This window comes from Xenopus laevis, chromosome 8L (genome assembly GCF_017654675.1).
Source record: "Xenopus laevis strain J_2021 chromosome 8L, Xenopus_laevis_v10.1, whole genome shotgun sequence".
In the NCBI taxonomy this organism is placed as follows: domain Eukaryota; kingdom Metazoa; phylum Chordata; class Amphibia; order Anura; family Pipidae; genus Xenopus; species Xenopus laevis.
The window spans coordinates 75,078,145-75,105,948 of NC_054385.1; positions in this window are offsets into that span (position 1 = coordinate 75,078,145).

Below are 27,804 nucleotides of genomic sequence, written 5' to 3' on the forward strand. Positions count from 1 at the left end.
GATGAAATAAAAACATAAAAACTTATAACCCCCAAAAACTTATAAACTTATTATTCAGCTGAATCCAAAATGGGTGAACATGTCTTTCTGCTCAAAACTAACTAGTCCCATTGCTTTCCCAAAATTGGGGCTTTTGATTAAATACCTGAAAATCATCTCAAAGCTTCCATTTTCTAGCATCTTATCTCCAAGATAGCATTAGGTACCAAGAAAAAACTTTCTAAATATGAATGGCAGGGGTCTACTGAACAGATTGATGTCTATTGTGCATAGGATTATCAAAGTATCTGGCGCTAAGAGACCCCAAAATGAAGTTAGCACATACAAATTGTCTAGGAAGTCACTTCATTTACTAAAAAATCAACACATTTACTGGATTTTTTGTGTAAAAACACAGATATATGTTGACCCCCCAAAACTCATATATTTGAAAGTACGCATTCAACCAAATCCAAAATGGGTAACCATTAGTGATGGGCAAATCTGTTCCGTTCACCAAAATTTTAGCAAAACGGCAATGGACGTCAAAATAATTTTGACACGCAACAATTTGGATGCGAGCGTCAATTTTTATATGCGTGACTATTTTGTCCAAATGCATTAAAGTCAATGGATGTCGGAATAATTTTGATGCGTGACAATTTTATGCTCACGACAATTTTGATGCGCAACAATTTTTATGACGCGCCGTGCCTGGTGAATTTATTCGCCCATTACTAGTAACCATGCCTTTCTACTCCAAACTATGGAGTGACAATGTTTTCGCATTTTGTCGGTTTTGATGAAATACCTGAAAATCACTGCAAAGCTGCTACTTTCTAGAATCTTATCTCTCACATAGCATTACTAATCAATATCCTAAATGTGAATGCCAGAGGTCTACTAAACAGTTTGATGCCCAGTATGCATAGATTTATCTAAACTATGTGTCATTCAGAGACCCCCAAATGAAAACCCCGCATTTGAATTTTCATGACTGACACTCTGGCTGACACTCTGGGTAAATCTGGTTTTCTATGGCAAACTACAAAGCTATGCTAAACAGAAATTTTCTGAATCTTGTTACAAAGCTTGCATTTTACCCTATTATATGCCCCAGATTTTGCAATGTACCAACAAAAAACATCCCAAATATGAATGCCATGGGTCTACTGAACACTTTGATGCCCAATATGCATAAATTATGTGGTGTAAAGAAATCCCCAAATAAAAATAGCGCATATGAATTTTCAAGTCTGAAACTCTGGCTGCTGCAATATAAGCACCCGGTATGTATATTATGTGCTGTAAGACCCCACAACAGTACAGAGACCATAGAAAACCATATCTTTTTAGAAAGTACACATTCAAACAAAGTAAACATTGGTAAATATGTCTTTCTACTGCAAACTACAAAGCCATGCTGAACTTAGCGGTTTTATGAAATTTCTGAAAATTTTCACAAAGCTTGCATTTTACCCCATTATATAGCCCACATTTCATAACATACCAACAAAAAACATCCATAAAAATTAATGCCAGGGGTCTACTAAACAGTTTGATGCTCAATATGCATAGATTTACAAACTATGTGGTGCACAGAGACATCCAGATGGATATATAGAGGTCAAAATTTCCATTGGCAAAAACAAGTAACAAAGAACAGAGCGGAATTCAATAAAATCACTAAAATCCAATAAAACCACTTAAATCGATGCTTTTTTTTGCCTAATGTAATCAGCAGTGAGAATCACAGTCTGATTATTTTGGTTTGGCCAAATAGAAACAAATGAACAACATCTACACAGAACTGAAAATTCAGTAAAATAGCTAAAAATGTAATAAAATGGCTAAAAATGCACAAAAATCACAAAAAAATTATATAATCACTGAAATAAAATACAAAAGGTACTGCACTATGTGGTAAGTGAATATACCATTAGCAATTGCAATAAATCATTTTTTCCAGGCAAAAAAACTGAAAAAAACAAACAAAAATAGCCAGAAAACTGTGTAAGTGTGCATATTGTTTATGTATGTACTGTATACTTGGCAAACTGTGTGTTATGTGTATGTGTGTACGTGTGCAAGTATGTGTGAGTGCTGTGAATGTGTGAAAACCCCCAAAATATATGTGTATGTGTGTCAGCGTAAATGTACTTGTGTGTGAGTGTAATAAGTGTGTGTTTGTGAATGTGTAGTGTCACTTACTTGTGCAAGCAGGCAGGCAGGAGATGTAGATGGGTTGCTGGTGATCCATCACAGATGATCCAGTGGGGAGAGGGGTGATCCTGGCAGCCCAGCAAGTGTAGGCCAATTGGAGCAGACAGTTTAAAAGCCAGTCCAATGCTCCACAACCCAGAAGTGCTGCAAATCTTAGTATCTGTGGCAGGGTTAATTGTACATAGTATTACCAGGTGTGCCCCTGTCTTGTTCTGTAAAGTCAATAGAGATTTTGCTATGATTTATGAGAATCCAGTAAAAATGTGCCTCCCAAGTTTGTTGACCAATATATATGTACTATAGTTGACCAGTAGTAAACAATTAGAAATGAACTTACGAGCAGGGAAGTGACAGACCAGAGAACAGCAAGGGATAGCAAGTGGTGGAGGATGTGAGAGGACAGTGGGGTGGTGATGTAGTGTGAACTAATTGCCATAGGGCGAAGGCGGTGAAGGCACCATTGCAAGCAGTATTGTTTTGGGCACCACACACATAAACCACATACTCCTATGCTGTAAATGAAAAATTACTATATGAGAAATTTCAACTTGGCAATGGATTGTGAATAGAATGTTGACATTTGGTAATTAGTGTATAATATGTGTCCTTATTGTTACAACCAATATTCAAGCTCAGAAAGTTTTTTTTATATGCATCCTCAATGCACTAGCAGATGTGTCCCATCACTGTTTACAGTAGTTCATTCTGAGACAAGAGGTTCTATTAAATAAATAAGGTCTAAGTTACCCATTTAAGTATCATGCTCCCATAAATATAGGTAGGTAATGCATAATGTTTCATATAGAGGAGATTCTGACATCATGACCTGAATGGTCTCAGTCAATTTAGAGCAGCAACAAAAATAACATCTTCAGTCCACTACTCGTGAATCTTCTTCTGGCAAATTATGAATTCCATTAACTGTGCAATGGCACTAATATAAGCATTGATTAAACCCGAGGAGAGGTTTGGAGAAGTTCAAGGAACAATGAAGGCAAAGACCAAGAGGGCACCTTGCTGACGTTCAAGTGGAATGATAAGAAGCCTGCATGCAGCACAACAGGGAATTCAGATCATTGTTGCTTTTTATAAACCTTAATACAGATCAAAACAGCTATACTCTTTAGTTATTGACATAAATTTAGTCTTCAAGAGAAAAAAGAACAAAAGAGGCTGCCCCTGCATTTCACACAGTATATAGTTTGTTTAACATCCCTGCAAATGTCTCTGAAATATTAAAAATACCTGTATTATTTTAGGTAAATTAAGCCATAGCAATTACATAGGTGTTTCATATAAATGCTACCTCCTAACTGGTTGTTGATGGTTATTAGAAATGGCAAACTTATACTGTGTTATGATATGGCTCCCTGTAAAATAAATTCTTGGTTGCTGGTGTCTTAATAGCAGATTATCTAGGGACCTTAGAATGTAAACTCCACTGGGGCAGGAACTGATGTGAATGACATATAATCTCTGTATGTTGAGCTGAAGAATATGTTGGTGCCATTTTACGTTTTACAGGGGACCAGAAAAAATGGTGTAAAATCTGGGAAAATGTAAAATCAGGGAAGTGTACTATGCATAATATATAGGTAGGACCACAAAAAAAATAATGTAAAAATGAGGGAAAACTTAAAATCAATGTAAAGGATAAAGATCTCCTGGTGGATCCAGCCTTCACATCTGAGCAGGATTCCTTATTTGCCGTACTGTATTATATTTCTGGATCTTTGAAATAATAACAGAGGACAATTACACCATCCCTTTATCTCAACCTTGCTTAAATCTTTCATCTCATTGCATTTTGAATTCAGCTTTGTTTTCTTCTTATCCCCTTCTTATCCCCTTATTTATCTTTGATGTATCACTTGCTGAAGTTCTAATAACTCAATATTACCTACCGTATCTGTCTTTTTTCCAAATGGAAGGTAGTCTACAACTTTTTTCTCTGCTTCTTTATGACTGAACAACCAACCCGTGAGCATCCACTCCATTAAGCTTGCCATACACATACCAACACTATTGTATGAAACTTAGTTTTGTGCAAATAGTTTTTGAGCATGTGTATGGTACCCCCACTAGTCATGACCAATATACATGTACAATGTGCACATGATTTGGGAATAGGGGAAGGTTTGCTTTACACAAACGATTAGAGCAACAGGAAGGTGACTATAATGTGGCCCCCTTGTTTACTGTAGTTTTAGAAACCCAAAATATCTCACTAAATGCTCAGTTGTTTCTGAGAAAAGGTACCACACGGAGAATGTATCCATCTTCTGTCAATATTATTATTCACCTTGAAGGCAACATGTTTACTGACAGCAATAAGGGCAAATGAGACCATCCAATGTGCTCAAAAGGAACGCCATATTAAATATTAAAAATGCATACCATAAAATACTGACTGCATTTCCATGTCCTCTGCTCTTACCATCTGTTTTCTACTTAAAACACTCCTAGTATAGCACCCTTCCTTAAGTCTGACATCATATCCATGTTTATTTTGGCACTGGCTCTAACATACATTTAATGCATGCTCTTGCATGAAGTTCCATTAACCTTGCAGCTGGTGACTAACATTGAGTCTTTCTCCTAAGTCTTCTGTACGATCACATAAGTTAGTATCACCCAACAGGGTAAAATCATGGATATTTATCTTGCCTTATACAGTAGGTAGATGGTTAAACTGCCCTGATAAAACCAGCCATGCTGAGATGAGAGTTAGTTCCAGGTAATCCAATAATTCTATACACACAAGGCTAATTTTTCAGCCCTGTTTCCCAGGGGCAGGGGACTAAGTACAGAGCCATCAATACATATTTTGGGCAAAAATACTATATCAGCGCATGAGAGGCCAGATCTGATTGGTTTCAATGTCAGCCTGACATTGTCTGATCTGTAGCAATGTATTGCTATTAAAGTCTTCATTAAATGTACTACTATTATGATAGTCAACTTTACGCAAACACCTGAAAAAAAAATCTTTGTACTGAAATATATGAATGCTTGGTAACACAATTACATATTCTTTCAATAGCAGAGGTTTGGGATCCCACACACTGAACCTTCTGACCTTTCAATGCTTTCTGTATAGGAGAAAATTCACTTAAATGGTAATAAATAAACTTGTAGGAAGATGGAACCTGAGGCATTCTTTGAATGTAAATTCACACAGCCTGGCTCTGCTATGATAAAAGCTTTGGAGATCAAACACAATTGTACATATCCTGGATCAGCAAAGAAAGGCAACTATGATAAACAACATTGTTCCGGAAGGTAGCATATGACACTAAATGCCTCTGCAACAGCGCAAACAACGAGGTAGCCTTTGGGAAAACAAATCATTTACACTTATCTGATCATTCCGGTATAATCTTGCCATTAAAACCTGACCATGGGTCATGGAGGTACAAGAAGTGCTTTTGGCTTGAAATTCAATGAATTTAGATGAATGACCTCTGGCTGTCCTATCTAATTGGGCCTGTTCATTAATGGCTTTACCAACATGCTGCAGAACTGTGACATATCATCTAATTCATCCAGCTCAATAAAGCCTCATTTTATTTAAAATAAAATAAACACACTATTATACGTGTACTTTCCTCCTTCTGTAAAAATATTTTCTACAGTAGAAGCCAGTGATGTTAGGACAGATTATTAAGTCACAAACAAACTTTCCTGTGGCAATAAAATAATGAGGTAAGTCTCCTAGTGTGTATAAAATTAGTCAATTTATATCAAGCTTGATGGTATCTTTTTTGAATCAATGGTGTGTTACTGGTTTGTCAAAGGGGAAGGCATTTTTAATAACTTAATGCACAAGATTTCTCAATGTGCTTAATATGTTGATTACGGGTTGAAGGGTCAAAGCCTCATTGCACCCCTGCTTCATGGTTTAAAATTTAGTGGGGAGCACAACTTTCCCTTTTCTTGCTATAGTGTCACGGGTCATGGCAGCATTGTGTTACCTCCAGCCTTTGAATTCTCAAGCCATACTGCGAAATGAATCTGCCATACGTCAACAGGATCCTTGTAATCTCAGTATAACTGCTCTTTTGTGTACAGGGCATCTCAGGGTCTACTGGAAAAATATACCTGATGTCTTACAGGATATTCTCAAGCAAATTTCAACAAAAATTATAGGTAAACTCTGACACAACACAGACATACTGTATACCACTTAAGTAGAAGAATTTAACCTCCAAACGTAGAGGATGGCAGAGCATAAGGTAACACGGTCTATTTCCCATGTCCTGTTCTAATACAATTGCACAAGAGGGCTCATTGACTCATAATAACTTTCTTCAAATTTCAGGGGGAGCACAACTTTCCCTTTTCTTGCTATAGTGTCACGGGTCATGGCAGCATTGTGTTACCTCCAGCCTTTGAATTCTCAAGCCATACTGCGAAATGAATCTGCCATACGTCAACAGGATCCTTGTAATCTCAGTATAACTGCTCTTTTGTGTACAGGGCATCTCAGGGTCTACTGGAAAAATATACCTGATGTCTTACAGGATATTCTCAAGCAAATTTCAACAAAAATTATAGGTAAACTCTGACACAACACAGACATACTGTATACCACTTAAGTAGAAGAATTTAACCTCCAAACGTAGAGGATGGCAGAGCATAAGGTGACACGGTCTATTTCCCATGTCCTGTTCTAATACAATTGCACAAGAGGGCTCATTGACTCATAATACCTTTCTTCAAATTTCAGTCCAGTTGGGGGCCAATACTAAAATCTAATCCATGTCCTAATATTTGTAAAGATGCATCTGATGTAAACCAAGAATTTGGGTTTTTGGGTCCTGTTTTAACAATGACACCTGGGGGCAGATTCACTAAAGGGCAAAGTGGCCATCGCTAGTGAAAATTCGTCATAAATCTCATCCGCAGGGACATTGCCAATTCCCTAAAAGGCTTAGAGGACAATTCGCTAGCAAACGAGACCGTCGCTAGCATTCGTTCGCACCCTATCAAAAGGCAAATTTTAATGAACTTTAACTCTTTCGCCACCTCAGACCAGGTGAACTGATAAAATGAAGCTACATCTTCCTTATATCAGTGACATTATATCCTGTATGCTAGAAATGCATTAAAGTCGTAAAAAACGCTTGCGACTTTTCTTTTTTTAAAGCGGGATTGCCTTCATGAGTTCGAAATATTAAAGATTTATGTATGAACAATTTTTTAAAACGAATTTGAGGGGCATGCCACAATTGTTTAAGGGTGGGCTCATGTCTAGGGCATTAGAGGATCTCTTCTGTCTTTATTATGGCTCATTGGACATGTGTTTGAAAAAGTGGCCACTCAAGCATTTGCACTAACATTACTATTAAAGACGTCCATACGACTTTTAGGTACCTCAGTTCTGTTCACATGACAGATAACATTCACACAAAACCTCCTTTCTTCTAAGGGTTGCACACTGTTGAGGATCTACCTGTTTCTAACTTCATCTAAAACACCTCAAAGACATTATTCTGACAAGCCCTCATTACTTGTCTACAAGTATTAAGGGTAACACTGTCTGTCTTAGCAATTGCTGGACCTACTTGTTAGTAATATTTTTGTGATATTTAATATTTATTTCACTTTTAATTTTGATTGTTTTTGCTATATCTCCATCTATGGCAGAACTCCTGCCATAGGTAATATGTTAGTAAACGTATAGACAGGATAAACAATAGCAAATCTTAAAATGTCAGCAACATAAATATGAAAAAAATTGTCCTATTTATGTAATAAAAATATCCAGGGATATCTGACCCATGGCTTAAGTACATTATAAAATATTGGTAGGCCATTGACTTCAAAGAGTGCAGGTTCTACCCTGGATAGTAGCACTGCCATCTATGTCACTGAATAAAGTGACCTATTCTATAACAAGGGTTCCAGTGTTTTATATATCTTGTAGTGCAACTGTTCCTGAAAGAGATATCTTTATCATCCATATAGAGTTGTTTTGCTGCAGTAAAGTAGGCTCACATACAAAGTTGAGTTTTAAATTATATTGTATTTATACTGTGTATATAATTACGGCATTATGAAAAGGCATTAATAGAAAGTGATGGTGATAAGTGGTGTGAAACCAAAAGGTTCTTGATCTTGTGGCATATGTGGATTTTTTTGCCACCATCATTTGAGACTTTCTTTCTTTCTCAAATAATACAGATGAAGCCTTGTATCTTCAATTTTTTTTTTGTCCGTGTTGAAGTGGGATGGCTTAATATTCTCTGTAAATTGGGAGGAATGTTTATTTCACACTAAATATGTTTTTGTTTCCATATCGTTGATTGCTCAACTCTGCCTTTAGCTGGCAGGGTCTATTTGTTCTCTACCACGGTGGATGCTGGTATTTATTTGATAACTGTTTTCACCCAGACAACTATTGCTTCTCCTAAGACTTAAGCCTAATTATTACCTCCTAAACCTCTTAATAAGGACACCCTGACCTAAGTATGTGGAGAGCGTAATGCCATAATCATGTCTATTTTACAAAACAGAAGTTACAAATAATACAGGTATAATACATAGAACCCTGAAACATATTAACCTAACAACTCTCAGATATGGGAATGGCATTTTACAAACTCTTATTTAAACATGACATTGTTTATTTTGGAGAGGCTTGTTTCTATCTATAATACGACAGTACTAAATGTTAAATATGCTAGTCCAAATCTATGCTGATGGTAAAACACATAAATCTCTGATAGGGTGGGGCACTGTGTATATATGTTATTGAGACTTTGCCCACCACCCAAATCTGATGTAACTTGCAAATCCACTATGCTGACCCAGGTTAGTTATTGGGTGCTTGATGAATGATGAAAAAGGCAGGGGTCACCATTACAAGAAAGGATCTGCACTGGGAAGGTCTATATATACGCATAGTGACATGTTGCTGTTAAAAAAATCACCCATAAATGGTAATTGTCTCTCATTTTTTGGCACAGATGGCTTTTGACGCAAATTCTTTCTAATATGCATTAGAGTTTGATCACCTTTGAGTATGTTATAGAGAGTGATATTCTGAAACAATTTACAATTGGCTTCCATTTTGTACTATTTGTAGTTTTTGAGTTATTTACCTTGTTATTCAGCAGCTCTCCCGTTAGCAAATCCAACAGTCTGGTTGCTAGAGTCCAAATTACCCTAGCAACCATGCATTGATTTGAATAAGAGACAGAAATATGAATAGGAGAGGGTCTAAATAGAAGGATTCGTAATAAAAAGTAGCAATAACATTTGTAGTATACATTTGTAGTCTTACAGAGCATTTGTTTTCTAGATGGAATCATTGACCTCATTTGCAAGCTGGAAGGAGTCGGACGTAAAAAGCAAATAATTAAATAACTATAATAAAAAAAAATAATGAAGACTAGTTGAAAAGTTGATTAGAATTAGCCGTTCTATAACATATTAAAAGTTAACTTCAAGGTGAACCACCGCTTTAAGAAACCATAAAACCTCCAGTTCCAGCAATCACAGGCAGATTCCTATTAAACACAATGGCAGGTGGCACAGGTAGTTACAAGCATTTTTCCTCTGGCAGAAATATGTAATTAATAACGTTGCTTCGGCTGAAGTTGCTTCACAACACAAAAAGAAAAAGAAAATTTCAGGCCCCCAAGCATTCAGTATAACAGATCCAATACCTGTTATTATATTGTTGTCATTAGCTGGAAACCTACTTCACAGCAGGGGTCTGTGTTTCATGTTATCATTCATGATTTGTGACTTTTTCTTTAGTCCCTTTAAGGCCAGATGGTGCCATGCTTGGCACAGATTGTACCCAGACTATAGCCAGAACCATATATGTAGCAGTGTTTTGGGAGTCTAAAGCTGGCCATTCAGGGGCCGATAAAAGCTGACGACAGACCGAGTCGGCAGCTTATCGGGCCGTATGTGGGGCCTTCTGATGGGCTTCCCCGATCAATATCTGGTTTAAAGTCGGCTAGATGTCGATCGGGCAAGGTTAAAAATCCCATTGGATCAATGCTGCATCTGTTCGTTGATACGGTCCCGTGATTTGACCACCCGTTTTGCCTACATTATGATCCGATCATTGGGCCCTAGGGCTCATGATTGGATCAGCCTGATATCGCCCACCTCAATGTGGGCACATCGGGGAGAGATCCGCTCATTTGGTGAAATTGCGTGAATAGATACATGTATGGCCACCTTCATGAGAAGCTGGGTGTCTGCCCCCCCAAAATGCCTGCATATAATAAGGAGCCATTTTATTCTGGTGAAAATGTTAAAGCTGATTTTGACTTTGTTCGTTGCTATAAATTAACTGCATACAATGACTTGGGCAAAATACATCCACTAATCTGTTACCAGGAACCAGCAAGGTTGCAAAAATAATTAATGTTAAAGGTATTTAATCTTTGTACTTAAATAGACTGAATGATTAGCTACATTCTTCTGTTCTAATCAGAATAACACAGTACCATTATTGTTTAAGTCTTTAACCACATTTCATTCAGGGCTCAGTTTGACTTTGAAATAAAGCTGCTTATAACAATCTGCAATAAACAAATAGTGGAATACAATACTTTACCAGTGGGACAAAACGACAAACAATAACAATATAAATAATTTTTGATGGCCTTTTTACTCATACTCCTTATAACATATACACTTAAAGTGAAAGAGTCAAAGTTAGCATCATAGATAAATACAGGTTTATTGTCTAACCCTTTTAATTACCAGGAGGAAAGCCTAGCTTTAAGATTTTCACCAGAATAAAATGGCTCCTTATTATATGCAGGCATTTTGTGGGGGCAGACACCCAGCTTTTCATGAAGGTGGCCATACTCGTATCTATACATGCAATTTCGCCAATTGAGCGGATCTCTCCCTGATGTGCCCACATTGAGGTCTTTACTTGTCTTATGCCATACACACAGCACTGCCTAGATATCAAAAATGAGAGGTTTGATTCCAGAAGGCATCACTTTGCAGGTCTTATTATAGTTACATAATTGTACTTTATCAGCCCTGCATGGATGTAATTTATGAAATACCATTGTTCCTTCTTTGTACATAGGCAGCAAGTGCCTTTTATGAGAATGTCATTTTATTCTTCTCAATGTATTCTTATTCTTGCCTTCAGTAATATGGACTCAAATTACATGAAACTACAAAAAAATAACTGTTTCTTCAACCAGTTAAAATTAGCAGCTTTCATTTAATATGTGTTATGAAATACCTGAACTCCAGGTGGGACCCAGGAATGAAGACTCTCTATTAACAAAAAAATCTTTTCCTGCATGGGCTGCAAGCAAAGAAAACTAAATTGGTGACAAACAAGAATCAATTTCTTCCAATGAGCAGGTAACATTTGTTGGGCATGTGATTGAAAGCATGTGATTGCTTATTATGCTTACTATGAGTGACCTCCAGACTTACATCACATACTGGGCCAGACATCACATACTGGGCCAGATTCAGTTCAGTGAAAAAAAAGTTATTTCATGTTTTATCAAGTGAAAAATTTGATTTGAGGAGAAAAATCTTTTCTCCTAATTCAGTTCTAGTTTTATCCCATAACATAAATAGAGTTTTCATGTGATAAACCATGAGATAACCTTTTTTTTTAAACCTTTTTCTAAATTGGAATTGTATCTCAAATTGGTACGAGCATGTACAAGGCTTCCAGTGCCTCTAATAGTTTGTCTGCTTGTTTGAATGTGTCATTAGCGCAAAAAATGTTCGCAATTGTCAGGAGTCTGTTAGCATTAGAAACTCTAACTGATAGGCTTAGATGGGACAGTCAGGTTGGCAAAACAGTCAGGTTTAGAAACTTTAACTAACAATAACTTACAAAAACAAACCTCTCAGCAAAAAATAATTAACATTACCTATATGTAACATCATAACACTTCGCTAGGAGTGGATTCGCCAGGACAACGCTAATTCACGAAAATCCAAAGTTGCGTCCAGTTGTTATATTGCCCTACACATGTGCCCACTGTATATTTTATGTGCCATATGTTAGGAAATGTAGGGGGGAAGCCGGGTACCCCCAAAAAAATTACGATCTTTTGCTGCCTATCACCCTGTAAAAAGTAGACTTCAGCTACTTAGAAAAAATTTCAGCTATTTTTGACCAGGTCCTATCTACTCTATTGCACTTCGCCTGGTCTGAGCTGGTGAAGGCAAGTCTGGCACAAGAGGTAAAGTTCAGTCAAATCTCAGTCTTAGTGAATTAGTGTAGTTACGTTCGTTCGCCAGAGCACAACTTCGCCTGGCATTAGGTTGCAAAGTACCACTAGAGTCTATCTCCTTCGCTAGTGAAGTTACACCAGTGCCCATTAGTAAATTGGCGAAGTTCCGAAATGACGTCATGGTGGCAAATTTTCGCCAGCGTTAGTCACTTGGCCCTTTAGTAAATTTCCCCTTAAGTGTTCTGTGGAATGATGCTGGAATTCTGAGAAATGTGTTGTATTGTGGGTAAAAAAATACACAATTTCAATCCTATTGCACTTTGAACATAGAACTGCACTTGACCAGTCAACACAGCCCATTAATGCCCTGTGCACAAAAGTGATCATAGGAAATGTAAATATTCTTGTAACAGAAGAAATGAAAGGCTGTTCACAAAAGTTTTATGTATCCATACAAAGAGAGAGAGAGAGTGCTGTTAATTACATGGTTTAATTACATTCTTGCATGCATGTATATCCAGTTCATCAGAGGAGGCTGAATGGGTGCATTGACACTAGCTGCAGGACTAGCTGCAATCAAAAGTATATTTTGTCTACATCCTAGCATACACTCTACAGTCATTCTGCTGTTTACTTAATAATGTGCTCAGCTCCATCTGCTTACAGAAACGTGCAGGATAATTAGCAGGTGGTTTATGAAATTGGAAGAAAATAGCATGTGGATGACAGACAGGGACAGAATCTGTTCATATTACAAAAGGTAACTCTGGATCTTTGAGCATGACATGTAAATGCCACTTACCAAAAGCAAATACACCATGTCAAAACAAAATAAAAGTGAATTTCAGTGGATACACAATGAGCCCATGAAAAGTAATTTCCAAATCAAATTCATTTAAATGCTCTCTGTAACTAAGCAAGCCAATTACCCAACTACACATTGTAGTTCAGTAATTCAAGAGTTAATGCACAGGCTTTGCTGGCATGCCTTTTGCTAACTGCACTGTGTTTAGGTTGCTGTTTAATTGCAGTTTAATATGTCTTCCTTTTAAAGGGAAAATTATATGGTCTTTTACACAGTCATTTTTACCTGCATAACAGTCAGGTCTTTTAAAGAAATACATTTTTTAATTTTAGTAGCAATTACATTTATAAGGTGGATGGAAATTGTTATGTTGTAGGGGCAACTAAAAACTGCTGTTTCTCTATTATTGTTTCCAATACTGTTTGCTTTGGGGTGTAATTATTAACATTGGAGCAAGCATTACTGGGGATGTTGCCCATAGCAACATATTGTAGATGTGTTTTAGAAAAAACCTTACAGGTAGATATCTGATGTAAATTGCATTTATAATACAGCAACCCACGCCCCACAAAAGATATATACTGTAGTTTTCTAATTAAGTTACATATTTTAAGTTCTTAATTCTTTTAATCTGGCAACCAGGAATTCATATACTTATTTTAATTATTATTTATGTCCTTTATGTTTGGTTCTTCTTCTATTCAGCCTTCAAACTACTGTCTAGTTATAATAGTTACTAAAAAACAGAAATTTTCAAGCCAACAGAATATAGAGAAAAAATTAGGTTCTGTCAGTAGAAATGTACCCCCTTTTATTATAATATGTTTTTATATGCAACCATTAATACTATTATACAGGTAGTATAAAAAATGCATTATTGCAGCTTTCTGTCACATCAAAAGTAGGTATATTATAAATCTGTTAACTGAAAACTTTTACCAGGAAGAGCAATTCAAATAAAATAATATAAATATGTATATTTTTTTACTAACTTCATTGTATGTTTACTTTGCATTAGGTACGTTCACCTTATTTCTTTTTTCTCTCAACGCAGAAACTAAAATCTGTGCCACAAAGCAAGACAGGATTTTATTGTTTGCCAAAAAGGAAATAGAAATAATCATGGATGTACCAGGAAATGCTTTCCCTTTGCAAGTAAAAAAAAGCAACAACTCTTGCAGCAGTGCAGTAAAATTAAATTCTCAAATCTATATTAATACATGCAATATAGTGATGTAGAGGTCAGGAAAAACTCAACCTGTACTCAACTACCCACAACACCTTAACTCACACCAATCCCTAACCCCCAAAATGTTGGTCATTGTAGGACCCAAAAATTTATTCTGACAACAGTTATCCCTTTCAAGTGCATGAGAGTACTACTATAGTATAAAAATGCAATTAAATGGGAAGCTTGCCACAGATCTTGGCAATGTATATTACCAGTAAACAATTTTACTGGATAAAAAGCGAGAAACTTAAATCTGCATTGTTGACATTATGAAACTTAAAGGGATACTATCGTGGGAACAAAAATGTTTTTTTTTTCAAAATGCATCAGTTGATAGTGTTGCTCCAGCAGAATTCTTCACTGAAATTCAGCAAACAGATTTTTTTAGATTAAATTTTGAAATTTGACATGGGACTAGAAATGATATATATTTCCCAGGTGCCTCGAAACCATGTGACTTGTGCTCCGATAAACTTCAGTCACTCTATACTGCTGCACTACAAGTCAGAGTGATATCATCCATCTCTAGCGATGGGAGAATTTGGGGCGTCTTGCTTTGCCGAAAAATTTGCGAATTTTGTGAAATTCGTGAAACGGCAAAAAATTCGCGAAACGGCACCCGTGTCTCGTTTTTGACAGTGGCATCCATTTTTTGTACTCCGGTGTCCATTTTTTTTTGATGCCGGCGAATTTTCGCGGCAGTTTCGTGAATTTATCACGGGAATTTGCGCCTGGTGAATAAATTCGCCCATCACTACCCATCTCCCTCCTCCCCTCTCCAGCAGCCCATCAGCAGCCTATCAAGGGACCGGATAAGGGGTAGGAGTAAGTACATGCCTGGCGCCCCTCCACCTTTGCGCCCTAGGCATGTGCCTACTCTGCCTACTCCTAGTTTCGGCCCTGGATGGCTGCCTCCACACAATATTACAGCTAAAAAAAATACATTTGTTGGTTCAAGAATAACATTTTAATTGGTAGAGTAAATTATTTGCAATGTAAACAGTGTAAATTAAAAATAAAAAGTAAACCATAAAATTCATGACAGAATCCCTTTAATCTCAAAAACTATAGAACTGAAATAGTTCAAGTCTGCTAATTTTGAAATACTCTTATGTATATGTTTATGAGTATTACACAGACGATACTCTTAAAAAAGAAGCAGTTTTCGCTATAAATATTTTCATCCTATCAGTAACACAATGAGTTCTCTCTTTAAGCAGCAGTACAGTACTCTGCATATGTAGACCTATCTTTCACCCATGGGAAGGCTCCTCATACATTATTAATTCTGAAAAATATTAGTCCATCAATTCCGCTATTAACAACTACCCACATTCATACATGTGGATAAATGGACTTTGGGTCTCAGAACATCTTGATGCATGCTTCACAGAAGAGCATCTTTATTCAAAAGGAGGTCCCTCGTGTACTGCTGCTAACATAGAACTGCCAGATGCATGTTATATTAAATTCATTATTACTTGATAAGGAAGAGAAAAGGAGATGTAATCATCACTCCACACGAGTTTGTTATACTGAGAGCTGATCATATATAACTGTATCTGACTCAGGTTAAAAACATCATAATAAAGACTTAGCAAAGTGCCTGCAGTCATAACTCTTATATATTAAATATACTTGATGGATTTTAACCTCTTGGGGAAAAGAAGCTTTACAAAGCACCACCATCCTGTTTCACGTCTGAACAGTGTACCTTTGATATGAGGATGGATCTCTCTGTGATGTGAAAGTCTAAATTATACATCAGTCAGAAGACAAATAAAAATGTGAAAACACATCAGAAGAAAACCAGAGCCGCAAACTCACATATCAAACACTATCTAGCAGAGATACAAGAGCTGAAGAATATTGCAAGTTTCAGTGGAAGATCTAAATCTTAAGATATATGAGACATACAAGGGATTTGTTACACAAACCTACAAGAAAATATAATGCACAAGGTACAGTGGAATCCCTGCAGGCAGAAAGATATCTACCCACTGGAATCGCCAGCAATTTAGAAAATGTATTTCACATGCAAGTTAACTTTCCCAAAAGGTATTTGATTGATTGGCTTTAAACAGGCTCCTACAACCAGAGATACTGCATAACAATAATATATATAAATATATATATATATATATATATATATATATATATATATATCATCACAATATCAGGCTTAGTTTCCTATTCCACTTGATATATCTAGCTAGTTGTATTTGTGTCAAGGAAAGGAGATGGGGAGATAAGACAAATACTGTATCTGCACCAATCAATTAATATATACTATTAGTGTTGAAACATTGAAACATTTTTTTTCTCCAAAATCCCCAAAACACATGGGGGCAGATTTACAAAAGGGCGAAGTGACGCTGAAGACGATTCGCCAGCGTTACTGCTTTCAGGCACTTTGCCGATTTAATAACGGGGGCAGGCGTAACTTCACTAGCAAAAGAGACAAAAACTAGCGGTCATTCACGCTCTCATTTTATGAATGTTTATGCAAATGTTCATATGACAACATTGCTATATTAAACATTTACTAATGATGTTTTTTGTAGCTACCTGATGTAGCTAATGTGCAATGTTCAAATACATGGATATATGTTCTTGTATTTATGATTAAACTAATAATAATGAATTAAAAAATATAAGTTACAAAATAATGTAATAATCAGCATGATAGGTGAACCTTATTTTCTACTTGATGATTTGTGATGACCCCTAAGTTTAGCTCCCCAACAGCTGCCTGGTGCCTTGGACAAAGGTCAGGGCAGATAGCTAGTTTTGTGGTCTGTGGACAGGTAAAAATTAGACTGTCACTGACAGTAGGATAGCCAGTAGCATTGGATTAATATATATGCCAACCTGGGCAAAGGTAAATTGAGAAGACAGATTTTAATATGGTATTTTGTACCAAAAGAACGTTCAGCATACACAAGGCCTGTATATGGGTTCCAAGGTTTGCACTCAAGTTGGTGCTTATAAGGACATGTATGTCACAAACCTATTTAGAGGGACACTATCTACAGATGAAGCCACTTGGATTTGTGAGTTAAATGCGTCATGACTCAGAGTTAATTGAAGAAACTGTGTTATCTAAAGTTATCTTAACTCATTTAATGCATTTAACCTTTTCATTAGCATACCAAAGCACCATTGTTCACAATGGTGAATGCTTTAATTAGATGGGATGTTGTGTCACAGTTTTCTGTGTTAAATGAGATAAATGGGATATCTGTGTTTAGTTATTCTGTGTCAAACAGACCAACCAAAGTGGCTGCATCTGTATATAAATGGATGGCAGTAGGATGTTGAAAACCCCTTATCAGTTTTTTTCCACAAACGTATTACATTATGGAACTCAAAGATCTAGTCATAGCTCATTTATTTTTGAAGCTTAAAACAAACAAAGCATTTGAAATGTAGGCGCAGGTGTCAGTCAGCCTTGCTAGCAGATCTGATAAATTGCATGTTCTAAGTACAGACACACATTTAGCAACCGCACACAAAAACATCACAATGACTCCCAAGTATATCCAATATGAGGTGTGGTGGATTATTCCATGATAAATAAGAATGCTATAGTGAGACGTGCATATAATAAAAGGCATAAGTAAGATCCTTAGTACAAATGGTCTGCATTAATATGTTCATCTGGCCCACACACCACCTGCCTTTTTTCCTATTAAATTAATGGTAAGCTGTTTTTACTGAATGTTGCAGGAGCATTTGGGCATTTATAAACTACAGGACAAGAAAGAATAAAACACCAATTTTCGGGTTAACAGCCAGGTGCAGTAAGTGCAAACACTACAAGTACAGTGTCAGCCAATCAACACAAACACCCCGGGGGACTCAGAAGAGCGTTGTCCCTATGGCAAAGTACATGTCCCCCACATTGTAAGAATCTTCAGCCTGCACCAATCAATTTAAGTATGCAAAAAACGAGTGTTAAGAATGCAAACAACACAGTGGATCACATTACCGTTGACAAAGAATGCAAAGAACAGCACCATGATTCTAATCTGTTATAAAATAGCCCAGTCCAGCGAGTCTATTGACTGTGACCAGTGTAGGGTCCAGTATTAATCCCACTACTTGGTTACTGTCAAGATAGGATTTAAGCAGTGACTGGCAATATTTCTGCAAGTTGTAAACACACAGAAACACCAAATCTCTTAACTGAATATACATGGGTTTTAGTAGCTATTATTTTAAATGGGTGTATGGCTGTGCCTAATGCTAATATGCCTAATTTACCTATTAATGTCAATGAGGTTTAAGGCACAGAACTACACGGCAGCCTTGTAATTTATACACATCAATGCCCACGCTAAAAGTACAGGGTAACGTTGTACATTGTGCCCCATGTTAATATTTCATGCCTATTTAGTCATGTGCACCTGAAGGGCATGAAAGTATATGGCCATGACCCAGACTGAGCAATGTCCAATGCAGTTGGGCGCCATTTACTAAGTAATAAGAATTGTCAGCTGCATATTTTTGTTATGGGGGTCTGATTAGGTTGTAGCTTTGAGAAAAATCTAATTGTGGGGAAAATGGCAAAACTGCTTTTTGCTCTTTACCAAAAAAGTCTCACTGTGCTTTCTGACTTTCAGAGGGCAAAGATGCCCCAATCGTTTATTCTGTAACTGTATAATTGCATAATAAACACGAGAAGAAAAGCAATACATAATTTGTCAATCCCAGCTCACGATTAGAGAGGCTGCACAGTCCTCAAGCATTCTCTGAAACTTCCATCAATGTAAAAAGTTTAAAATAATAGTCTTTATTGGCTTCACTTAAAAACAGGCAATAGGACACATTTCAAGCTCTTATGTCCTTAATCATAAGCCATGATTGAAGGAGAAAGAAAGCTACAGAGGCATTTTATTGCCAATAGATTAGCTGCAATAGTGCAAGATAGAATGCTATATTTATTCTGTAGAATGTTTTACCATACCTGAGTGAAAAGCTCTAGAAGCTCTCTGTTTGTTTAGAATAGTAGCTGCAGTATTAGCTTGGTGTGACATCACTTCCTGCCTGAGTCTCTCCCTGCTCACTTATAGCTCTGGGCTCAGATTACAGCAGAGAGGGAAGGGGGGAAGAGGAGCAAACTGAGCATGCTCAAGCCTGGGGCAAGGAGGTTTCAGCTGAAGGCAGGAAGTCTGATACAGAAGCCCATGTGTACACAATAGAAGGAAAGAAATGCAGTGTTTCTTTTGACAGAGGACTCAGAGCAGCACTACTTTGAGGGTTTACTGATATATTTAGGTGAACCTTTCTGATAAGGCTTACTTAGTTTTAACCTTTCCTTCTCCTTAAAGGGTGTAGGAGCCCAAAACGCCGGGGGGTGTTGAGCACAGATAGGGGAAAGTGCTGGAAGGGACACATTATTTTCTCTAGATATATTTCCACTATTTTCTGGTGCCCAATACTGTATATGTGAGCACTAAGTATGTAGTTACATTAAAGTGTTACTTTTTCTTTTACTATAAAGTTTAAATTTTTTTTTTTTAACAAAAACAAGAGATGTATCAAAACTTTGAAATGGGAAAGGGAAATAATCCAATAAACCAATAACCATCATAGATATGGTCCCTGTAAAATGCTTGTAGAGATGAAATGTTCCTAATAGGATGGAGGCAGGTGTTCACCTACAACCATTCCTAATAATAATATATCAGAGTCAGTAAAGAATCCCTGCTATTTCCAAACAGTATTAAGTATCACTGAAAATATTGAATATTTTATTGGGTGTCTATGGCAGTTTATTGCTATTAAATTAAACCAATTTCCTTCTGTATATTTAAGGCAATGTGTACATTTCTGGCAATCACATTGCTCATATTTCTAGAAGCCCGAGCCTTTGCCATGTAATAGCGTAAAATGCCAATTTCCATTAGCAGAGCACAGAAACTCAATATGGATGAGACACCGCACAGACCGCCTCACTCTTTAATATCTTCTTGTTTGTTTGGACAAATGCATTACTGACAGCTTTTTGCAAGTGGCTTGCCTGGTCTTGTGTTGAGCTGACATTTTATGAGGTTACAGCAAAAAATAAAAAAGAGAGAAAAAGAAATCACAACAATTTAATGCATCCCCAGAATTTGCCTTCAGTTATGATTGCTAAAAATTTAAACTGAATATATACAATGTGTAGATATTGTAAAACCACCAGACTTTTCCAACTTTTTCCAAAATACAAACCTATTTAGGTACTGGCTCTGCTCAGTCTGTCCAGCTCTGTCTTATGAATTATGCTCAGTTTGTCTTTTGATGCAGGGGAACCCCTGGAGCTACTGCCTCCTCTGAAGATTTTAGTAGCCCCATGGTTCTCAACGTGACCTGTGTCATTAGATGCATGCACACATGCGTGTAAAGAATATAGAGCAGACATAAAAATCAGGTGAGCACCAGCCAAACACCAAAGATTTTCAGCACAATTGTGTTATATTCATGGGATTAGCAGTGCAAACATCGATGAACCATAGAAGAGGTGCAAGCATAACTGTATTGCCCTCTAGGAACTACTTTACGGGAAAAAAAAACCCTGTTTATGCTTAAGAAACATGTGCATCAGAAATTTACATTTGCACACTGTCAACTTTCGCAAAACTGTTTTTAATTTGTTTTGTTGTTACAGTTCCCATAGTGTCTTCTGTATTCATTCTGCTAGACTGGTCTCACCAGTCTCCAATAATAAATGGAAATCGTAGAAAGAATGCACTAGTATTAGACTTCAGAGATGTGAGTTCAGAGTTCAGTAACTGCATAGTTTATCATCTAGAAAGTTAAGTCTTTATTTACCCTTATTCAAGTCATGATGGGCAGTTCTAAGTAAAGCAGTCAGACAGTGTTTTTGTCCCCATAAAGTGACTAAGCAGTGATTATATGTACAATAGAAAATAACTATTAATATTATAATTAGTAATAAAAGTTGATTTTAACTACTGGGGCCCAAATTGATAGATATTTCCTTCTTCTGTTTGGTTTATCAATGGTGTGGTCCTGAATGTGATTTTGCTCACTGCAATAGGCTTCATTTAGTCAAAGATTGTTTTGTTTTCCTTGCAGCTAACAGTTTGACAACATCAAAGGCATCAATACATATTTATATAGAAATAGGTATTTTTAGCGTGGTTACAATTTGCTTTGTTTTTTAATGTGCCAGCAATGACAGTAAACATATTTATCATTTCTTTTGTCAATACCTTTCTTGATAATAAAATCAATATCTTCTGATAAAGTTGCATTGTGTATTATATTGGTAAAGTGTTTTATTGTGCAGTTAAAGCTATTTTTATGTGCCCTGACTTTTGGATGATGCTCAATTACATATTCATAAAGATATGTCAAACTCATCATTCAATTTTAAATAAAAACAAAAGGGGTCATTTACAACCACAGTTGTGTTCCCACAAATTTCTGTTGCATTTAAAACCCCATTCATTAAAGGTACTTGATCCAAAATGTGCTCTTTCGACTTCCATATAGTTATGCTCCACACAACTCAGTCCTTTCTTCCTTCCATTTCAAATCAAATGCAGTTACACCTATTGACATAGAGAAACGATGGAGCTACCTCCACCTCGGGACCAGATGTAGCTCCAGGGTTCCCTCAGCACCCTGTGTCAATAGGTGCAGCACACTTGTCTCGTCTAGGATAACAACTGCAACTGGAAAACTTTTACAGTAATTACGTTTAATTTACATTGAAGTTCTATCACAATTGCATTAATTCTATCGGCTGCAAATTCCTCAGTTGCACAAACACTGTAATTCTGGGGAATATGCTGCATTTTGGAGAAAAAATTTCAATTGTGTTCGAAATTACACTTTGCTTACTGCACTTGCGATCGTAAATGACCCCGAAAGTGTTTCAGGTAATTGAAAAAGAGTTTGAGCAGCTACCCCAAGTCAATGGTGGGGTACCATTTTTGTGTTTGTGCTACTATAGCCACAAATGAATAACTGTAACCCTTTTCATGTAGAATGTAAAATTAACTAAATGTATTCCTTCACCTTTAAATTAACTTTAAGCATGATGTAGAGAGTGATATTCAAGTAGCAAATGGTTTTCATTCATTTCATTATTTGTGATTTCTGAGTTATTTAGCTTTTTATTCAGCACCTCTCTAATTTCAGCACCTCTCTGATTTCAGCACCTCTCTGATTTCAGCAATCTGGTTGCTAGGTCCAAATTACCCTAATAACCATGCATTGATTTGAATAAGAGACTGGAATATGAGGTTGTAGCCTTTCAGAACAGTTGTTTTTAGATGGGGTCAGTGACCCCCATTTGAAAACACAAAAAAATTAAGGCGAATTGAAAAGTTGCTAAGAATTAGCCATTCTATAATAATGTATATTAAAACTTAACTCAAAGGTGACAATGAGCTCAACCAAACTTTTTAGGGGAAAAAAATCAAAAAGTCATGATATGAAATGCCATCCTTTTTCAATTCTTGAATTAATTTCTTGTAAGAAATTACTTGTTGAAGCATTTGGGAGTTGTTTAAAGGAATTAAAATCAGTCTTGAAGAGAGGAAAAGTCAGTGGAATACATATCTGAAAGTAGATCTATGACCAAAATCTATATTAATCTGGAAAGAATAAAGCAAAGTTGTCTTTAAATGCAGTGGAAAAAACAAATATTGCTGAAATATTTGGCAAGGGCCATTCATTTTCTAATATTTTGTGGTATTGGCTTAGGGTGCTTAATGCTGTCTTACAAAATGAAATTACTGGTTAAAAGATAATGACAACCCTATATTTGTGGTGGTCACATGAGGCAGGGAATGCAAAATAATGAAAAATCATTTCCAGAATAAAGATGCCAAGAATAAGAGTTGCAGTTAAAAGATGAGTCAGAGCAATAAAATGGACTATCTTAGACAAGCATTCAATCATGTACATAATATTATATCTAGAGTTATTTTTGCAGTAGTAGATATAGAGCTACAGGACTTGTTGGGTGCAGGAAGAGGACAACACAAGAGGATTTAAAGGGATCCTGTCATCGGAAAACATGATTTTTCAAAACAAATCAGTTAATAGTGCTACTCCAGCAGAATTCTGCACTGAAATCAATTTCTCAAAAGAGCAAACTGTTTTTTTTATATTCAATTTTGAAATCTGACATGGGGCTAGACATTTTGTCAATTTTCCAGCTGCCCCTGGTCATGTGACTTGTTAAATATAAAAAAAATCTGTTTGCTCTTTTGTGAAATGGATTTCAGTGCAGAATTCTGCTGGAACAGCACTATTAACTGATTCATTTTGGAAAAAAAAAAAAAAATTCCCATGACAGTATCCCTTTAAGGACACCAATACAACTATAAGACATAGAACTTTCAGGACTATAATGTTGAGATGAAAGGTCCAGTTGGCAACTTGTTTTTTTTATTAAAAAAAAAACACTCAGTAATTAAGGAATAAAAAAAAATCAGCTTGTGCATACTGTAAGTGAGTCTGAATGTATCAACATCCCGACATTGAGATTTTGGGAGATTTCCATGGGAAGTTTTTTTCCTTTGTGAACTCCATTATGACTTAACTATACCATAATATACTTGTAAAGTACAAGATAGAAAAACAGCTTCTCTTGTTTCTCTGTACCAGTGAGAAAAGAGACAGCATGTTAATAATGCTAATATTAGACACATACACAGCTGAACTGGCCTAACTAAGGGGCAGATTTGTAAAAATGTGAGATTAAAGATCACCATAGAAATACTCAACCACTTTCTATTCATTCCTATGGGATTTTTAGAAGCGTATTTAGCAGCAAGTAGAAAGTGGGTGAGTTTCTCAATTTTATAACTAAGTTGATTTGTATTGTGTTCAACTGTCCTGTCATAAAATCTGTGCAAAATATCTGGATTTTCTGTGCTCTTTTGCGAGTTTTAGCTTTATATGTAAATATAAAAAATAACAAAATGACCATAAGAACAGAAAGCTTTCCTTACTTTAAAATGTATTATTTCTGCACATTGTTAGGCCAAATATAACACTCCGCAAAGTGATGTCTGCATGCACACATGTTCATCTTCTGCTAATACAATAAATTGCAATCAACAAGAAAAAGTAATTCAAGTTTCTAGGAATGACAATAAACTCATTGAATCCTTTTAAAACAATTAAATAACATTTTTATTAACACGTGTTTTGCAGACTAATATATGTTTTCATTTTATTGAAGCAAATTATCAGATACTCTATGTACAAACTCCTTTTAAATGTGTTTTGTGCAGCCCTATAGCTCTCACCTTAGGTAAAGCATCTGTTTTTACATACAGGCAGAGCCCTAACATATTTTTGCCAGGAAATCTAATGCCATGTGAGTAATGAAAAAGCATACCACCTTTATTTTTTAGTAGTGATGGGTGAATAAATTTGCCAGGCATGGATTCGCAACAAATTTCCGTGTTTCACCACCCACGAATGTCTTTGCAAACTGTGGCGAAAAATCCACAGCAACAAAAAATTGTTGCGCGTCAAAATTGGCACATGCATAAAGACTGATGAGTGGCAAAATTAGTTGGACATCCATTGACTTTAAGGAATTTGGACAAAATAATCACGCGTATAAAAATTGTTGCTCGCGTCAGAATCAAAATTATTGTGACGCCCATTAACTTCAATGCATTCCACAAATTTTTGCAGTTTCTCGAATTTTGCGAATTATAAAGATTCACCCATCACTAATTTTTAGTAATTTTGTTTTCCTTGAAAAGAAGTTTGAAAGTCAAAGTAGCACTTCCTGTGAAATAAAAGTGACTAGAAGTTACTAAAGTCTTATTTAAACATAAATGAAGATAAATATATTTCAGACCAGCACACGGCCAATAATAATCAAACTTTGTAATGTAAATCTAATGTAATCTAAATGCTTTTGTTAGTACAGATCCTAAGTGTAAATTTATTACCCAAATCTATGAAACAGGACTCCCAGCCCATGTATTGCGGTCCCGGCTGGTCCCATTACCCTACAGTAAATGGAATTAACAACAGCTCCAACTTTTAAATCTCTTTAGCTTGGAGTAAGGGCATAGAGCTGACATTCCTATGGGATTTCACTCAAGGCATTACTGGCTTGGCTTAAACTGAATAAACTGACTTGAAATGCATTTAACAAGTCAAGGAATTGAGCGAATAAAGCTTCAACACCAATATGCTCTGCTGCCCACTTCATTTATGTAACTAGCTTATATACTCATGGCTCTGTAACTACTATCTGGCCAAAGAAGCACCATTTTCACTGACGTGTTTCTCAGTTTTTATTTATATATTTTGAGTATCACTCTCTCTTGTTCATCCATTGAACGTCACTTGGTATTACTATTGAGATACAGATTTCACCCTTAGACCATCATGTGCTTTAAAGTGTCTATTTATTTGCATAACTGTATCACAAGCTCATCAAATATCAGACCACATGTATATCAGGCAACTGTAGTAAGAAATTGTTATCATCTTTGTAAACTCTTGGTTGGATTATTTATTTACTAAATCTATAGTAGATGCTCTATTAAAAGTAACTGAAAATTCTGGAATTCTGGATCCTATTTGGTACTAGCAAGGTAACAATTAGACCTATGTTGTTTTGCAAATGTGTTTGTGTAAAGAGAAATAGACAAGAAAAAAACTTACATTATGCCTAGGAATACTTTTATTGGTGGTAGGGAAACTGTACTTTGGCGAAGGATTTTAAAGAAATGATTAATGAAAGCCTATGTCCAGACAACCTGGACTTCAGCTTTTAGTGCTATAAATCAAACAATAAGTGTGCTTTTTTGCTGTCGAAGCTAAGTGCCTCATCCAGCAGATGGGTCTCTATTAGGAATTTAAAGGCGGTAATAGCAGGAGGTTGGCAAATGAAAAGTGGCAATGCATACAGAGACCAAGGGCAATCAGAGAGAATGCCTGTTGCAGAGATTGGGCTCTAGCTGTGAAAAGAGTGGATAACATGTTCAGTAAGTATATTGACATGATGTTCTGTTCCCTGGCTCTGATCAAGAATCAAATGGAAGCCTAGTGGACAGCTGTTACAAGCTACACAGCCTTATTTCTAAGTTACAAATGTATTCACTTAAAATAACAGATAACATGGATTGAACAGAAATCATATTATTCAGAAAATAGACTTGTGGCAACAGGGAGACAAATATATCACATAATACATTTTATCACTTGGCGTAAAGAGGAAAAATACTGTAGATACTATAGAAAACAGAAAGTGCTTTTTTGTATGTATTGCAAGCACAAACTAGGTGCATCAGAAGGGCCATGCAACCTCCTATGCTTTTAAGCACCACAGCTCTCAGTGAACCATCTGGAACAGAGTTCAAAGCAATGGATGGTTAGTGCTGATTTTGCAACGGTATTGGAGTAAATACTCTAATTGAAAGGGATATTAATGGAGAACTTGCTAAGGCACATTCCATGTTATACTGATTTACGGTGAGAAACATTTATCCTTACAGAGTCATAGGAAAGAGAAATCATCTATAGGCTAAAGAAATATCTAGCATGCCTCAGTGGTTGGCTCAGCAATAATTCACCCACTTATAGAAGAACAGAGGGAGGAAAGGAAACTTTGTTAGCTTTAGACACCTGTCTGTTTGTAGCTTATTGCAACATTCACCTGCTGTGAATCATTTCATCTGTCTTTGCTTTTGATTCATGTTTTCATCTCTCACTTCATTAATTATTGATAAAAGTTGGCAGAGGAAAGCCCTGTTGCTTGTGTTTTATTAAAAGAAAACTAAAAATAAAGAAATAAACTGTCAGGCAGACTATCACTTCATCATTTTGGTGTAAAGCAACTGAGCACATGATTAGCAAAGCTTCAGGATGTGGCACATTTAACTCTTTTCTTATTGTACAGTTTTCTATTACATAGGCAGGGATGTATATTTGCTGGGCAACTTTGATCATTTCTGTGCCTTGCAGAATATGTAAAGGAATACATTGTTGCTGCCCAGACTAGCTTGACAGCACACTCAGAGCCCAGTGTGCTATAGTGAACTGAGTGCTAAATTCTGAATTGTACAGAAAATTAGCTCTTTCTCTGCATAACAAGGTCATATGTGGAGCAAACACAGCTTTAGTGTACAACTAATTACACATCATTTTAAAATCCAGGCAAGAGAGAAAACGAATAGAAAGGCCTGTGTTTTAAAAACCACAAATAAATAAATAAAAAGCAAAGGCCAACTGCAAATTATCTCAGAATATCATTGTCTACATGGTACTTAAAGTTAATCTTGAACTGCCTCTTTAAAGGGTAAAATTCTTTTTAATACTCTCAGCCCTATCTGTAATGTATAAAGTATATTTCTATGAATCTCTAAATGCCTCCT